The sequence below is a fragment of the Pseudophryne corroboree genome, unplaced genomic scaffold (genome assembly GCF_028390025.1).
Source record: "Pseudophryne corroboree isolate aPseCor3 unplaced genomic scaffold, aPseCor3.hap2 scaffold_581, whole genome shotgun sequence".
In the NCBI taxonomy this organism is placed as follows: Eukaryota; Metazoa; Chordata; class Amphibia; order Anura; family Myobatrachidae; genus Pseudophryne; species Pseudophryne corroboree.
Genome location: NW_026970180.1, coordinates 283,690 through 297,714, shown reverse-complemented (window position 1 = coordinate 297,714; position 14,025 = coordinate 283,690). Strand labels below are relative to the sequence as shown.

Sequence of the window (14,025 nt, the reverse complement as noted above, 5' to 3'; positions counted from 1 at the left end):
CTTGTTTTCACATTAAACAGACTTCTACATGAGAAAGCAGCAAGGATGCAGTGGCGTTAATGTTTCCTGGTGTCAACCTGTATTATTTCAGTAGACATTGAAATGAGGATGCATCTTGCTGCCTTTCCAATGAAGCAAGTTTAATTTAGTAATAGGTGAAAAACCATCCCTACAAAGGTGTTAATCAGAGACTTGGCTTTGTGGACACTTTTCAGAGAACAAATTTGTTAGCATAAAAATAAAGCCAGAAAATGAAGAGCTGTTTCATCACTCAATTGGATTTTTTTTGCCAGCATATTTCTTTTTCTCTGCAACCCACTGCTAAATTGTGCTTCCTAGCTGTTTTTATAAAATCAATGAATCAAATCTAACTCTGATTACATCAGAGAAGGCCAGGTACCCTACACCATAACAGGGAGTTTGAAATTTTGACTTGTCTACTTAAAGATCACCAAAATCTTATAACAAGGTCAATTACATCCCTGGGTGGGATTGAACCACCAACCTTTTGGTTAGTAGCCAGGCACACTAACCGATTGCGCCACAGAGACACTTTGCGAAAAGTACATACTGACAAAGGCTAATAAGCATACATCTAGAACGTTTCCTAGAAAAACTTTAAAAAGTCAATAATCTGGAGAGTTTTTGTAAGATGTTTCTTCCATCAACCAACGAAGAAACACATTGGTACTTTCCCATGATGAGTGAGTGCTTCAGGATCTCTTGCACTTACATGTGCAGCAGAGTACTGCAATGGAAGCATGCTGGGCCCATAACCCAGAGGTAGGCAGATTGAAACTATCCTTTGCTATATGCATTTTTTTTTTGTTAATTTAAGTAATCAAAACTGGGATTGATATTTTTGCTCTTTTATTTTTACTTAAAGTACAATAACTTTTACCATTTTAATTTGTTTTAATAGTATATTGACAGTATAGTTTTCTTTAAAAAATCCACTTAATTTTCTTTACCCTATTATTAAAAGGGTAATTGACAAAAACAAACTACATTGTCACCAGAAGAGCAATACAAAATGTACAAGTGATATATTAAAATCATCTTTCCAGCTTGAATTTCAATGATGCATTGGGGCAACAATTTTGTGAGAAACATCTTCACCCTTAAATAAAGATTTTCTTAATTCCTAACCTGTGTGCTAATTAGATATCACCTTGTTTTCACATTAAACAGACTTCTACATGAGAAAGCAGCAAGGATGCAGTGGCGTTAATGTTTCCTGGTGTCAACCTGTATTATTTCAGTAGACATTGAAATGAGGATGCATCTTGCTGCCTTTCCAATGAAGCAAGTTTAATTTAGTTATAGGTGAAAAACCATCCCTACAAAGGTGTTAATCAGAGACTTGGCTTTGTGGACACTTTTCAGAGAACAAATTTGTTAGCATAAAAATAAAGCCAGAAAATGAAGAGCTGTTTCATCACTCAATTGGATTTTTTTTGCCAGCATATTTCTTTTTCTCTGCAACCCACTGCTAAATTGTGCTTCCTAGCTGTTTTTATAAAATCAATGAATCAAATCTAACTCTGATTACATCAGAGAAGGCCAGGTACCCTACACCATAACAGGGGGTTTGAAATTTTGACTTGTCTACTTAAAGATCACCAAAATCTGATTCAAGGTCAATTACATCCCTGGGTGGGATTGAACCACCAACCTTTTGGTTAGTAGCCAGACACACTAACCGATTGCGCCACAGAGACACTTTGCAAAAAGTACATACTGACAAAGGCTAATAAGCATACATCTAGAACGTTTCCTAGAAAAACTTTAAAAAGTCAATAATCTGGAGAGTTTTTGTAAGATGTTTCTTCCATCAACCAACGAAGAAACACATTGGTACTTTCCCATGATGAGTGAGTGCTTCAGGATCTCTTGCACTTACATTTGCAGCAGAGTACTGCAATGGAAGCATGCTGGGCCCATAACCCAGAGGTAGGCAGATTGAAACTATCCTTTGCTATATGCATTTTTTTTTTGGTTAATTTAAGTAATCAAAACTGGGATTGATATTTTTGCTCTTTTATTTTTACTTAAAGTACAATAACTTTTACCATTTTAATTTGTTTTAATAGTATATTGACAGTATAGTTTTCTTTAAAAAATCCACTTAATTTTCTTTACCCTATTATTAAAAGGGTAATTGACAAAAACAAACTACATTGTCACCAGAAGAGCAATACAAAATGTACAAGTGATATATTAAAATCATCTTTCCAGCTTGAATTTCAATGATGCATTGGGGCAACAATTTTGTGAGAAACATCTTCACCCTTAAATAAAGATTTTCTTAATTCCTAACCTGTGTGCTAATTAGATATCACCTTGTTTTCACATTAAACAGACTTCTACATGAGAAAGCAGCAAGGATGCAGTGGCGTTAATGTTTCCTGGTGTCAACCTGTATTATTTCAGTAGACATTGAAATGAGGATGCATCTTGCTGCCTTTCCAAGGAAGCAAGTTTAATTTAGTAATAGGTGAAAAACCATCCCTACAAAGGTGTTAATCAGAGACTTGGCTTTGTGGACACTTTTCAGAGAACAAATTTGTTAGCATAAAAATAAAGCCAGAAAATAAAGAGCTGTTTCATCACTCAATTGGATTTTTTTTGCCAGCATATTTCTTTTTCTCTGCAACCCACTGCTAAATTGTGCTTCCTAGCTGTTTTTATAAAATCAATGAATCAAATCTAACTCTGATTACATCAGAGAAGGCCAGGTACCCTACACCATAACAGGGGGTTTGAAATTTTGACTTGTCTACTTAAATATCACCAAAACCTGATCACAAGGTCAATTATGTCCCTGGGTGGGATTGAACCACCAACCTTTTGGTTAGTAGCCAGACACACTAACCGATTGCGCCACAGAGACACTTTGCGAAAAGTACATACTGACAAAGGCTAATAAGCATTCATCTAGAACGTTTCCTAGAAAAACTTTAAAAAGTCAATAATCTGGAGAGTTTTTGTAAGAATTTTCTTAAATCAACCAACGAAGAAACACATTGGTACTTTCCCATGATGAGTGAGTGCTTCAGGATCTCTTGCACTTACATGTGCAGCAGAGTACTGCAATGGAAGCATGCTGGGCCCATTACCCAGAGGTAGGCAGATTGAAACTATCCTCTGCTATATGCATTTTTTTTTGTTAATTAAAGTAATCCAAAACTGGGATTGATATGTTAGCTATTTTATGTTTACTTAAAGTACAATAACTTTTACCATTTTAATTTGTTTTAATAGTATATTGACAGTATTGTTTTCTTTCAAAAATCCACTTAATTTTCTTTACCCTATTATTAAAATGGTAATTGACAAAAACAAACTACATTGTCACCAGAAGAGCAATACAAAATGTACAAGTGATATATTAAAATCATCTTTCCAGCTTGAATTTCAATGATGCATTGGGGCAACGATTTTGTGAGAAACATCTTCACCCTTAAATAAAGATTTTCTTAATTCCTTACCTGTGTGCTAATTAGATATCACCTTGTTTTCACATTAAACAGACTTCCACATGAGAAAGCAGCAAGGATGCATTGGCGTTAATGTTTCCTGGTGTCAACCTGTATTATTTCAGTAGACATTGAAATGAGGATGCATCTTGCTGCCTTTCCAATAAAGCAAGTTTAATTTAGTAATAGGTGAAAAACCATCCTTACAAAGGTGTTCATCAGAGACTTGGCTTTGTGGACACTTTTCAGAGAACAAATTTGTTAGCTTAAAAATAAAGCCAGAAAATGAAGAGCTGTTTAATCACTCAATTGGATTTTTTTTGCCAGCATATTTCTTTTTCTCTGCAACCCACTGCTAAATTGTGCTTCCTAGCTGTTTTTATAAAATCACTGAATCAAATCTAACTCTGATTACATCAGAGTAGGCCAGGTACCCTACACCATAAGAGGGGATTTGAAATTTTGACTTGTCTACTTAAAGATCACCAAAATCTGATAACAAGGTCAATTACGTCCCTGGGTGGGATTGAACCACCAACCTTTTGGTTAGTAGCCAGACACACTAACCGATTGCGCCACAGAGACACTTTGCAAAAAGTACATACTGACAAAGGCTAATAAGCATTCATCTAAAACGTTTCCTAGAAAAACTTTAAAAAGTCAATAATCTGGAGAGTTTTTGTAAGATGTTTCTTCCATCCACCAACGAAGAAACACATTGGTACTTTCCCATGATGAGTGAGTGCTTCAGGATCTCTTGCACTTACATGTGCAGCAGAGTACTGCAATGGAAGCATGCTGGGCCCATAACCCAGAGGTAGGCAGATTAAAACTATCCTCTGCTATATGCATTTTTTTTGTTAATTAAAGTAATCCAAAACTGGGATTGATATTTTTGCTCTTTTATTTTTCATTAAAGTACAATAACTTTTACCATTTTAATTTGTTTTAATAGTATATTGAAAGTATTGTTTTCTTTTAAAAATCCACTTAATTTTCTTTACCCTATTATTAAAATGGTAATTGACAAAAACAAACTACATTGTCACCAGAAGAGCAATACAAAATGTACAAGTGATATATTAAAATCATCTTTCCAGCTTGAATTTCAATGATGCATTGGGGCAACGATTTTGTGAGAAACATTTTCACCCTTAAATAAAGATTTTCTTAATTCCTTACCTGTGTGCTAATTAGATATCACCTTGTTTTCACATTAAACAGACTTCCACATGAGAAAGCAGCAAGGATGCAGTGGCGTTAATGTTTCCTGGTGTCAACCTGTATTATTTCAGTAGACATTGAAATGAGGATGCATCTTGCTGCCTTTCCAATGAAGCAAGTTTAATTTAGTAATAGGTGAAAAACCATCCTTACAAAGGTGTTAATCAGAGACTTGGCTTTGTGGACACTTTTCAGAGAACAAATTTGTTAGCATAAAAATAAAGCCAGAAAATGAAGAGCTGTTTAATCACTCAATTGGATTTTTTTGCCAGCATATTTCTTTTTCTCTGCAACCCACTGCTAAATTGTGCTTCCTAGCTGTTTTTATAAAATCACTGAATCAAATCTAACTCTGATTACATCAGAGAAGGCCAGGTACCCTACACCATAAAAGGGGGTTTGAAATTTTGACTTGTCTACTTAAAGATCACCAAAATCTGATAACAAGGTCAATTACGTCCCTGGGTGGGATTGAACCACCAACCTTTTGGTTAATAGCCATACACACTAACTGATTGCGCCACAGAGACACTTTGCAAAAGCACATACTGACAAAGGCTAATAAGCATTCATCTAAAACGTTTCCTAGAAAAACTTTAAAAAGTCAATAATCTGGAGAGTTTTTGTAAGATGTTTCTTCCATCAACCAACGAAGAAACACATTGGTACTTTCCCATGATGAGTGAGTGCTTCAGGATCTATTGCACTTACATGTGCAGCAGAGTACAGCAATGGAAGCATGCTGGGCACATAACCCAGAGGTAGGCAGATTGAAACTATCCTCTGCTATATGCATTTTTTTTGTTAATTAAAGTAATCCAAAACTGGGATTGATATTTTGGCTCTTTTATTTTTACTTAAAGTACAATAACTTTTACCATTTTAATTTGTTTTAATAGTATATTGACAGTATTGTTTTCTTTCAAAAATCCACTCAATTTTCTTTACCCTATTATTAAAATGGTAATTGACAAAAACAAACTACATTGTCACCAGAAGAGCAATACAAAATGTACAAGTGATATATTAAAATCATCTTTCCAGCTTGAATTTCAATGATGCATTTGGGCAACGATTTTGTGAGAAACATCTTCACCCTTAAATAAAGATTTTCTTAATTCCTTACCTGTGTGCTAATTAGATATCACCTTGTTTTCACATTAAACAGACTTCCACATGAGAAAGCAGCAAGGATGCAGTGGCGTTAATGTTTCCTGGTGTCAACCTGTATTATTTCAGTAGAAATTGAAATGAGGATGCATCTTGCTGCCTTTCCAATGAAGCAAGTTTAATTTAGTAATAGGTGAAAAACCATCCCTACAAAGGTGTTAATCAGAGACTTGGCTTTGTGGACACTTTTCAGAGAACAAATTTGTTAGCATAAAAATAAAGCCAGAAAATGAAGAGCTGTTTAATCACTCAATTGGATTTTTTTTGCCAGCATATTTCTTTTTCTCTGCAACCCACTGCTAAATTGTGCTTCCTATCTGTTTTTATAAAATCACTGAATCAAATCTAACTCTGATTACATCAGAGAAGGCCAGGTACCCTACACCATAACGGGGGGGTTTGAAATTTTGACTTGTCTACTTAAAGATCACCAAAATCTGATAACAAGGTCAATTACGTCCCTGGGTGGGATTGAACCACCAACCTTTCGGTTAGTAGCCAGACACACTAACCGATTGCGCCACAGAGACACTTTGTAAAAAGTACATACTGACAAAGGCTAATAAGCATACATCTGGAACGTTTCCTAGAAAAACTTTAAAAAGTCAATAATCTGGAGAGTTTTTGTAAGATGTTTCTTCCATCAACCAACGAAGAAACACATTGGTACTTTCCCATGATGAGTGAGTGCTTCAGGATCTCTTGCACTTACATGTGCAGCAGAGTACTGCAATGGAAGCATGCTGGGCCCATAACCCAGAGGTAGGCAGATTGAAACTATCCTTTGCTATATGCATTTTTTTTTTGTTAATTTAAGTAATCAAAACTGGGATTGATATTTTTGCTCTTTTATTTTTACTTAAAGTACAATAACTTTTACCATTTTAATTTGTTTTAATAGTATATTGACAGTATAGTTTTCTTTCAAAAAATCCACTTAATTTTCTTTACCCTATTATTAAAAGGGTAATTGACAAAAACAAACTACATTGTCACCAGAAGAGCAATACAAAATGTACAAGTGATATATTAAAATCATCTTTCCAGCTTGATTTTCAATGATGCATTGGGGCAACAATTTTGTGAGAAACATCTTCACCCTTAAATAAAGATTTTCTTAATTCCTAACCTGTGTGCTAATTAGATATCACCTTGTTTTCACATTAAACAGACTTCTACATGAGAAAGCAGCAAGGATGCAGTGGCGTTAATGTTTCCTGGTGTCAACCTGTATTATTTCAGTAGACATTGAAATGAGGATGCATCTTGCTGCCTTTCCAATGAAGCAAGTTTAATTTAGTTATAGGTGAAAAACCATCCCTACAAAGGTGTTAATCAGAGACTTGGCTTTGTGGACACTTTTTAGAGAACAAATTTGTTAGCATAAAAATAAAGGCAGAAAATGAAGAGCTGTTTAATCACTCAATTGGATTTTTCTGCCAGCATATTTCTTTTTCTCTGCAACCCACTGCTAAATTGTGCTTCCTAGCTGTTTTTATAAAATCAATGAATCAAATCTAACTCTGATTACATCAGAGAAGGCCAGGTACCCTACACCATAACAGGGGGTTTGAAATTTTGACTTGTCTACTTAAAGATCACCAAAATCTGATAACAAGGTCAATTACATCCCTGGGTGGGATTGAACCACCAACCTTTTGGTTAGTAGCCAGACACACTAACCGATTGCGCCACAGAGACACTTTGCAAAAAGTACATACTGACAAAGGCTAATAAGCATACATCTAGAACGTTTCCTAGAAAAACTTTAAAAAGTCAATAATCTGGAGAGTTTTTGTAAGATGTTTCTTCCATCAACCAACGAAGAAACACATTGGTACTTTCCCATGATGAGTGAGTGCTTCAGGATCTCTTGCACTTACATTTGCAGCAGAGTACTGCAATGGAAGCATGCTGGGCCCATAACCCAGAGGTAGGCAGATTGAAACTATCCTTTGCTATATGCATTTTTTTTTTGTTAATTTAAGTAATCAAAACTGGGATTGATATTTTTGCTCTTTTATTTTTACTTAAAGTACAATAACTTTTACCATTTTAATTTGTTTTAATAGTATATTGACAGTATAGTTTTCTTTAAAAAATCCACTTAATTTTCTTTACCCTATTATTAAAAGGGTAATTGACAAAAACAAACTACATTGTCACCAGAAGAGCAATACAAAATGTACAAGTGATATATTAAAATCATCTTTCCAGCTTGAATTTCAATGATGCATTGGGGCAACAATTTTGTGAGAAACATCTTCACCCTTAAATAAAGATTTTCTTAATTCCTAACCTGTGTGCTAATTTGATATCACCTTGTTTTCACATTAAACAGACTTCTACATGAGAAAGCAGCAAGGATGCAGTGGCGTTAATGTTTCCTGGTGTCAACCTGTATTATTTCAGTAGACATTGAAATGAGGATGCATCTTGCTGCCTTTCCAAGGAAGCAAGTTTAATTTAGTAATAGGTGAAAAACCATCCCTACAAAGGTGTTAATCAGAGACTTGGCTTTGTGGACACTTTTCAGAGAACAAATTTGTTAGCATAAAAATAAAGCCAGAAAATAAAGAGCTGTTTCATCACTCAATTGGATTTTTTTTGCCAGCATATTTCTTTTTCTCTGCAACCCACTGCTAAATTGTGCTTCCTAGCTGTTTTTATAAAATCAATGAATCAAATCTAACTCTGATTACATCAGAGAAGGCCAGGTACCCTACACCATAACAGGGGGTTTGAAATTTTGACTTGTCTACTTAAATATCACCAAAACCTGATCACAAGGTCAATTATGTCCCTGGGTGGGATTGAACCACCAACCTTTTGGTTAGTAGCCAGACACACTAACCGATTGCGCCACAGAGACACTTTGCAAAAAGTACATACTGACAAAGGCTAATAAGCATTCATCTAGAACGTTTCCTAGAAAAACTTTAAAAAGTCAATAATCTGGAGAGTTTTTGTAAGAATTTTCTTAAATCAACCAACGAAGAAACACATTGGTACTTTCCCATGATGAGTGAGTGCTTCAGGATCTCTTGCACTTACATGTGCAGCAGAGTACTGCAATGGAAGCATGCTGGGCCCATTACCCAGAGGTAGGCAGATTGAAACTATCCTCTGCTATATGCATTTTTTTTGTTAATTAAAGTAATCCAAAACTGGGATTGATATGTTAGCTATTTTATGTTTACTTAAAGTACAATAACTTTTACCATTTTAATTTGTTTTAATAGTATATTGACAGTATTGTTTTCTTTCAAAAATCCACTTAATTTTCTTTACCCTATTATTAAAATGGTAATTGACAAAAACAAACTACATTGTCACCAGAAGAGCAATACAAAATGTACAAGTGATATATTAAAATCATCTTTCCAGCTTGAATTTCAATGATGCATTGGGGCAACGATTTTGTGAGAAACATCTTCACCCTTAAATAAAGATTTTCTTAATTCCTTACCTGTGTGCTAATTAGATATCACCTTGTTTTCACATTAAACAGACTTCTACATGAGAAAGCAGCAAGGATGCAGTGGCGTTAATGTTTCCTGGTGTCAACCTGTATTATTTCAGTAGACATTGAAATGAGGATGCTTCTTGCTGCCTTTCCAATGAAGCAAGTTTAATTTAGTAATAGGTGAAAAACCATCCCTACAAAGGTGTTAATCAGATACTTTGCTTTGTGGACACTTTTCAGAGAACAAATTTGTTAGCATAAAAATAAAGGCAGAAAATGAAGAGCTGTTTAATCACTCAATTGGATTTTTCTGCCAGCATATTTCTTTTTCTCTGCAACCCACTGCTAAATTGTGCTTCCTAGCTGTTTTTATAAAATCACTGAATCAAATCTAACTCTGATTACATCAGAGAAGGCCAGGTACCCTACACCATAAGAGGGGATTTGAAATTTTGACTTGTCTACTTAAAGATCACCAAAATCTGATAACAAGGTCAATTACGTCCCTGGGTGGGATTGAGCTACCAACCTTTTGGTTTATAGCCGTACACACTAACTGATTGCGCCACAGAGACACTTTGCAAAAGTACATACTGACAAAGGCTAATAAGCATTCATCTAAAACGTTTCCTACAAAAACTTTAAAAAGTCAATAATCTGGAGAGTTTTTGTAAGATGTTTCTTCCATCCACCAACGAAGAAACACATTGGTACTTTCCCATGATGAGTGAGTGCTTCAGGATCTCTTGCACTTACATGTGCAGCAGAGTACTGCAATGGAAGCATGCTGGGCCCATAACCCAGAGGTAGGCAGATTAAAACTATCCTCTGCTATATGCATTTTTTTTGTTAAAGTAATCCAAAACTGGGATTGATATTTTTGCTCTTTTATTTTTCATTAAAGTACAATAACTTTTACCATTTTAATTTGTTTTAACAGTATATTGAAAGTATTGTTTTCTTTTAAAAATCCACTTAATTTTCTTTACCCTATTATTAAAATGGTAATTGACAAAAACAAACTACATTGTCACCAGAAGAGCAATACAAAATGTACAAGTGATATATTAAAATCATCTTTCCAGCTTGAATTTCAATGATGCATTGGGGCAACGATTTTGTGAGAAACATTTTCACCCTTAAATAAAGATTTTCTTAATTCCTTACCTGTGTGCTAATTAGATATCACCTTGTTTTCACATTAAACAGACTTCCACATGAGAAAGCAGCAAGGATGCAGTGGCGTTAATGTTTCCTGGTGTCAACCTGTATTATTTCAGTAGACATTGAAATGAGGATGCATCTTGCTGCCTTTCCAATGAAGCAAGTTTAATTTAGTAATAGGTGAAAAACCATCCTTACAAAGGTGTTAATCAGAGACTTGGCTTTGTGGACACTTTTCAGAGAACACATTTGTTAGCATAAAAATAAAGCCAGAAAATGAAGAGCTGTTTAATCACTCAATTGGATTTTTTTGCCAGCATATTTATTTTTCTCTGCAACCCACTGCTAAATTGTGCTTCCTAGCTGTTTTTATAAAATCACTGAATCAAATCTAACTCTGATTACATCAGAGAAGGCCAGGTACCCTACACCATAAGAGAGGGTTTGAAATTTTGACTTGTCTACTTAAAGATCACCAAAATCTGATAACAAGGTCAATTACGTCCCTGGGTGGGATTGAACCACCAACCTTTTGGTTAATAGCCAAACACACTAACTGATTGCGCCACAGAGACACTTTGCAAAAGTACATACTGGCAAAGGCTAATAAGCATTCATCTAAAACGTTTCCTAGAAAAACTTTAAAAAGTCAATAATCTGGAGAGTTTTTGTAAGATGTTTCTTCCATCAACCAATGAAGAAACACATTGGTACTTTCCCATGATGAGTGAGTGCTTCAGGATCTATTACACTTACATGTGCAGCAGAGTACTGCAATGGAAGCATGATGGGCACATAACCCAGAGGTAGGCAGATTGAAACTATCCTCTGCTATATGCATTTTTTTTTTGTTAAAGTAATCCAAAACTGGGATTGATATGTTGGCTCTTTTATTTTTACTTACAGTACAATAACTTTTACCATTTTAATTTGTTTTAATAGTATATTGACAGTATTGTTTTCTTTCAAAAATCCACTTAATTTTCATTACCCTATTATTAAAATGGTAATTGACAAAAACAAACTACATTGTCACCAGAAGAGCAATACAAAATGTACAAGTGATATATTAAAATCATCTTTCCAGCTTGAATTTCAATGATGCATTGGGGCAACGATTTTGTGAGAAACATTTTCACCCTTAAATAAAGATTTTCTTTATTCCTTACCTGTGTGCTAATTAGATATCACCTTGTTTTCACATTAAACAGACTTCCACATGAAAAAGCAGCAAGGATGCAGTGGCGTTAATGTTTCCTTGTGTCAACCTGTATTATTTCAGTAGACATTGAAATGAGGATGCATCTTGCTGCCTTTCCAATGAAGCAAGTTTAATTTAGTAATAGGTTAAAAACCATCATTACAAAGGTGTTAATCAGAGACTTGGCTTTGTGGACACTTTTCAGAGAACAAATTTGTTAGCATAAAAATAAAGCCAGAAAATTAAGAGCTGTTTAATCACTCAATTTGATTTTTTTTGCCAGCATATTTCTTTTTCTCTGCAACCCACTGCTAAATTGTGCTTCCTAGCTGTTTTTATAAAATCACTGAATCAAATCTAACTCTGATTACATCAGAGAAGGCCAGGTACCCTACACTAGAACAGGGGGATTTGAAATTTTGACTTGTCTACTTAAAGATCACCAAAATCTGATAACAAGGTCAATTACGTCCCTGGGTGGGATTGAACCACCAACCTTTTGGTTAATCGCCGTGCACACTAAATGATCGCGCCACAGAGACACTTTGCAAAAGTCCATACTGACAAAGGCTAATAAGCATTCATCTAAAACGTTTCCTAGAAAAACTTTAAAAAGTCAATAATCTGGAGAGTTTTTGTAAGATGTTTCTTCCATCAACCAACGAAGAAACACATTGGTACTTTCCCATGATGAGTGAGTGCTTCAGGATCTCTTGCACTTACATGTGCAGCAGAGTACAGCAATGGAAGCATGCTGGGCCCATAACCCAGCGGTAGGCAGATTGAAACTATCCTCTGCTATATGCATTTTTTTTTTGTTAATTAAAGTAATCCAAAACTGGGATTGATATTTTGGCTCTTTTATTTTCACTTAAAGTACAATAACTTTTACCATTTTAATTTGTTTTAATAGTATATTGACAGTATTGTTTTCTTTCAAAAATCCACTTAATTTTCTTTACCCTATTATTAAAATGGTAATTGACAAAAACAAACTACATTGTCACCAGAAGAGCAATACAAAATGTACAAGTGATATATTAAAATCATCTTTCCAGCTTGAATTTCAATGATGCATTGGGGCAACGATTTTGTGAGAAACATCTTCACCCTTAAATAAAGATTTTCTTAATTCCTTACCTGTGTGCTAATTAGATATCACCTTGTTTTCACATTAAACAGACTTCCACATGAGAAAGCAGCAAGGATGCAGTGGCGTTAATGTTTCCTGGTGTCAACCTGTATTATTTCAGTAGACATTGAAATGAGGATGCATCTTGCTGCCTTTCCAATGAAGCGTTTAATTTAGTAATAGGTGAAAAACCATCCCTACAAAGGTGTTAATCAGAGACTTGGCTTTGTGGACACTTTTCAGAGAACAAATTTGTTAGCATAAAAATAAAGCCAGAAAATGAAGAGCTGTTTAATCACTCAATTGGATTTTTTTTGCCAGCATATTTCTTTTTCTCTGCAACCCACTGCTAAATTGAGCTTCCTAGCTGTTTTTATTAAATCACTGAATCAAATCTAACTCTGATTACATCAGAAAAGGCCAGGTACCCTACACCGTAACAGGGGGTTTGAAATTTTGACTTGTCTACTTAAAGATCACCAAAATCTGATAACAAGGTCAATTACGTCCCTGGGTGGGATTGAACCACCAACCTTTTGGTTAGTAGCCAGACACACTAACCGATTGCGCCACAGAGACACTTCACAAAAAGTACATACTGACAAAGGCTAATAAGCATACATCTAGAACGTTTCCTAGAAAAACTTTAAAAAGTCAATAATCTGGAGAGTTTTTGTAAAATGTTTCTTCCATCAACCAACGAAGAAACACATTGGTACTTTCCCATGATGAGTGAGTGCTTCAGGATCTCTTGCACTTACATGTGCAGCAGAGTACTGCAATGGAAGCATACAGGGCCCATAACCCAGCGGTAGGCAGATTGAAACTATCCTTTGCTATATGCATTTTTTTTGTTAATTTAAGTAATCAAAACTGGGATTGATATTTTTGCTCTTTTATTTTTACTTGAAGTACAATAATTTTTACAATTTTAATTTGTTTAAATCCACTTAATTTTCTTTACCCTATTATTAAAAGGGTAATTGACAAAAACAAACTACATTGTCACCAGAAGAGCAATACAAAATGTACACGTGATATATTAAAATCATCTTTCCAGCTTGAATTTCAATGATGCATTGGGGCAACGATTTTGTGAGAAACATCTTCACCCTTAAATAAAGATTTTCTTAATTCATTACCTGTGTGCTAATTAGATATCACCTTGTTTTCACATTAAACAGACTTC

The 14,025-nt window shown here is 34.8% G+C and overlaps 7 non-coding genes across 7 annotated transcripts; all 7 read right to left on the bottom strand.

Annotated features, from left to right (window-relative positions):
• Nucleotides 1-1,647: 1,647 nt before the first annotated feature.
• Nucleotides 1,648-1,721, bottom strand: TRNAS-ACU (transfer RNA serine (anticodon ACU)). The gene has a single exon. It is a non-coding gene; the product is annotated as a tRNA-Ser (tRNA).
• A 1,098-nt stretch (nucleotides 1,722-2,819) lies between these two features.
• Nucleotides 2,820-2,893, bottom strand: TRNAS-ACU (transfer RNA serine (anticodon ACU)). Its single transcript has one exon. It is a non-coding gene; the product is annotated as a tRNA-Ser (tRNA).
• Nucleotides 2,894-3,990: 1,097 nt separating this feature from the next.
• On the bottom strand, nucleotides 3,991-4,064 carry TRNAS-ACU (transfer RNA serine (anticodon ACU)). Its single transcript has one exon. It is a non-coding gene; the product is annotated as a tRNA-Ser (tRNA).
• Nucleotides 4,065-6,329: 2,265 nt separating this feature from the next.
• On the bottom strand, nucleotides 6,330-6,403 carry TRNAS-ACU (transfer RNA serine (anticodon ACU)). Its single transcript has one exon. It is a non-coding gene; the product is annotated as a tRNA-Ser (tRNA).
• Nucleotides 6,404-7,500: 1,097 nt separating this feature from the next.
• TRNAS-ACU (transfer RNA serine (anticodon ACU)) lies at nucleotides 7,501-7,574 on the bottom strand. Its single transcript has one exon. It is a non-coding gene; the product is annotated as a tRNA-Ser (tRNA).
• A 1,097-nt stretch (nucleotides 7,575-8,671) lies between these two features.
• TRNAS-ACU (transfer RNA serine (anticodon ACU)) lies at nucleotides 8,672-8,745 on the bottom strand. Its single transcript has one exon. It is a non-coding gene; the product is annotated as a tRNA-Ser (tRNA).
• A 4,596-nt stretch (nucleotides 8,746-13,341) lies between these two features.
• Nucleotides 13,342-13,415, bottom strand: TRNAS-ACU (transfer RNA serine (anticodon ACU)). The gene has a single exon. It is a non-coding gene; the product is annotated as a tRNA-Ser (tRNA).
• Nucleotides 13,416-14,025: the final 610 nt, after the last annotated feature.